Here is a 3,285-nt window from a genome sequence, read left to right on the forward strand (position 1 = left end):
CTCCCCATAACCTCCCAACTGAACAGAACATATTTAAAAAATTATGGTTGACTAAAAAGAACAAATAGATTTATCAGGCTCAGGGCTTTGGGAAAATGAAAATCTGTGCATTAGTTTAGTCCACTCCTTTTTCTGGAACCTCCCCATACAGTTGCAGATAAATTATCCATTACCAAAATCAAAGCAGGTTAGCTGATATCATCAATTAGACAAATAATTTTTTTTCAGTACATGATAACTACACAGATCGAGTGACAATTGATGGAGAACATCATTCATTATCATCCCAGGATTGTGCACACTGGAACCAAAAACAACTTAAAGACAAGCTAGGGTTATCATTCCTTGATTTAAGATTTTTAGGATCCAGAACACTGGGCTTTATCCTCCATTAAACTATCATGACCCACCACATTGCTGTTGCAAATTTCCTAGGTAAAAAGAAAGTGGAAGGTAAGTAAATGAGAAAAGAAAAGAGCCCTTGAAATTCTTTGATGTTAATTCTAACAGCAATGTGGGTTTTTTAACCAGTACATTAAATGTTGACAATTGGTTACAGTTACACACAGAAAGGATGATGAGGATGTTACTAATTTAAATAGAAATCTACTACGATTTCGAATCCAAGCTAACATAACCATGAAAAACATTCCGCTTGACTGAGCTTACAAAAGCCCCATCACTCTAGACACTGTGCAATTTCAATTTAACATTATGTATATTGTCATTGTAGGCCAAGTTCAAGTGCCACAGGATATGGACTGTGCTACTGACATTTATTTGTGTCACTAAAGTACTCTACTGAATGCAGTCAAAAATCCTATTCTCCTGTACACACCACAATAGTCTGACCATACTTGTATAGAGGATCTTTGATGTAGTGTAATAATAGACAGGAATGACACATGGCCTGTGGAACGGACACTTTACTTTATATTTCTGCCATATTATGTTTTATTTTGTTATTTTTTAAATTGCGCTTTAGACTATCTTACTTCACATTTAGTCGCATTTAAGGACAAGTGAGCTAACCCAGATTTCGGGGGTTTCTAGAAATCTTGACCTACACCAAAAGTAGGCATTGCCCTATCTATAGTAGAAGTCTGGTTTCATACGTGTGTATATTTGTTTGGTTATAAAGAAAACTCCTCTTGTCTTTTAAAGAAACTGAATAAAACGGTCCAAAAACTTTAACTTCGAACTTCTCAAAACAGCATTTTTCGGGATAGCACCCTAGTGTTTAGTTTAAAAGCGACCATTTAGATCTTGGTCTTTAGGAAATACTCCATTGTTAAGCTTATTTGGACAAAGATCTTGATCTTCATTTATAAACATGATTTTAAATCATAGATATCTTCTACATTTTGTATGATAATATATATCCAAAATTTGATCCAGACTGACAATAAAGCTACATGACAAATCGATCAGTTCGATTAGGCCTACAGATAATAGATAAGTCTAGGCTAAATACTTAAATATATGGGTCAGTCCAGCAATTGGGGCCATTTTACTAGTTATGTATATGCCTGTTCTAGTTTCAAAGTTGTAAAGCATTCTATTGCAACCACAACGGAGCAATTGGTGTTTAGAAATATAAGGAAGCTCCCATTTATAAGTATAATGATGGTTGCACCTTTCTAGCTAAAAAACTAAAACATTTTTTTCATGGAAAAAAAGGCCTAAAAATCAGTACGATTTTGTAACATGAATGCATATATATATAATATATATGTGAGGCAGCGTGGTCGAATCAGGCTCTCATCAAAATAATCAAATTGAAGAAACCTGCATTTTTCCGCAGGTTTGTGAATTTTTATCAAATTTTTGTTTTTTGGCTCAACACCTTTCACGCCCATTAAAGAATTCATTTCTGTGTTGATTTTTCTGAAAAATGTTGATTAAAGGCACAAAAAATTGAAATTTTCAGTAACCACGGACTCTTAGGCTAAGGAAATAACCAATCTTTGGCGGCATTTCCTCACTAATGTTTCCTCTGAAAATAGGTGACCCTCACCTCCTTTATTCGCAAATATCTCCAAATGTATTCAAGATAAATGGACATTTTTTCATCCAAATAAAGATAAGTGAACAAGCTTTAAGATGATACCAATTGATAACTCTACATGCCCAAAAAATTGACGAGAGCCTGATTCCACCACGCTGCATCACATATACTTTTTCAACACCCTGAACACCTATAAATACAGACAGGATGGTTTGAAACTAAAGATTTGGGGAGACCTAGTGTTAAACTACTTTGCCCATCCTTAAAAAAAGTGCTGAAATGTTATTTTGTTGCGCGGAGGCTAGATTAAAAATCACCTTAGAAACATTGCAAGCGTCGTCCATTTTGCTATGTGCCTTTACACGTCAGCAGCACATTTTGAATTCAGTTTGTCAAATAGCTTTCTCCTACATTCATATGTTTGACTTAAAATGTTTTGGTACGCATTAACCATTTTTCAATATCACAGCCTGATTTTCGGCGTTTTCTTGTAATTGAAACGCTGTATGTGCGTCGTCCAGATGTACTGTTTCTGCGCTAACTTCGTCAGCCGAGGAATTTCTGATGACTATTTTTAAAAACTGCTTTTCCTATCAGCTTTTGTTTGCCTGCTTTGGATTCATTTGCCAAATTGAGGGGCTCTGTAGGCCTTCAGGTTGTTTTGTGCAACATCCGCTGTTCTTAGTCTTGAAATGTTCCTAACGCAATGTACTATTGCTAACATGTAGTTAACATTTTTTCTCTTTTTATTTTGATTTCGTCGCGTTATAAAACTTTAAAGATGCATAATAATTATAATAATAGATAGCATTTGTATAGCGCATATCCCCGCTCAACAGCAGGCTCTATGCGCTTTACACTATATTATTACCCCAGCAGACCATAGAACACTCCGAAACATTCTCAGCTTCCCGAGAAGCATACAGAAGCATAGAATGTTTAAATACACTGCAATTTACAATTGGCTTTTAGTGAAAGTGCAAAGAAAACGAGAACTTAGGCTTAGGAACAAAGAATGTGAATTTGGATGTCAACATCGGTCTTGTCCGATGTAATCTTTTTTAACAATCGTAATTTTGAAAACCGATTTACTTAAAATGCTGCACCAAGTAAATTCACAAAATGTAATAGAAAATCCTCACATTACTGGTTCCTACTTGTGTTCAACCAAAGTGTTCTCGGGGTTATGAGAAGTAATCTGATCTTTTATAGGAAAGTTACACGGGAAAGTAAATCAGTAAGTCCATTGAACATTACCTTCCTCACACTTTGGGATT

At 35.2% G+C, this 3,285-nt stretch overlaps 1 protein-coding gene across 1 annotated transcript in view; it reads right to left on the reverse strand.

Moving 5' to 3' along the window:
• Positions 1-3,285, reverse strand: part of LOC101857211 (ikaros family zinc finger protein) — a 17,124-nt gene that overhangs the window by 7,819 nt on the left and 6,020 nt on the right. The gene's annotated exons all lie outside the window — the stretch shown is intronic.

The sequence above is a fragment of the Aplysia californica genome, unplaced genomic scaffold (genome assembly GCF_000002075.1).
Source record: "Aplysia californica isolate F4 #8 unplaced genomic scaffold, AplCal3.0 scaffold00772, whole genome shotgun sequence".
NCBI lineage: Eukaryota > Metazoa > Mollusca > Gastropoda > Aplysiida > Aplysiidae > Aplysia > Aplysia californica.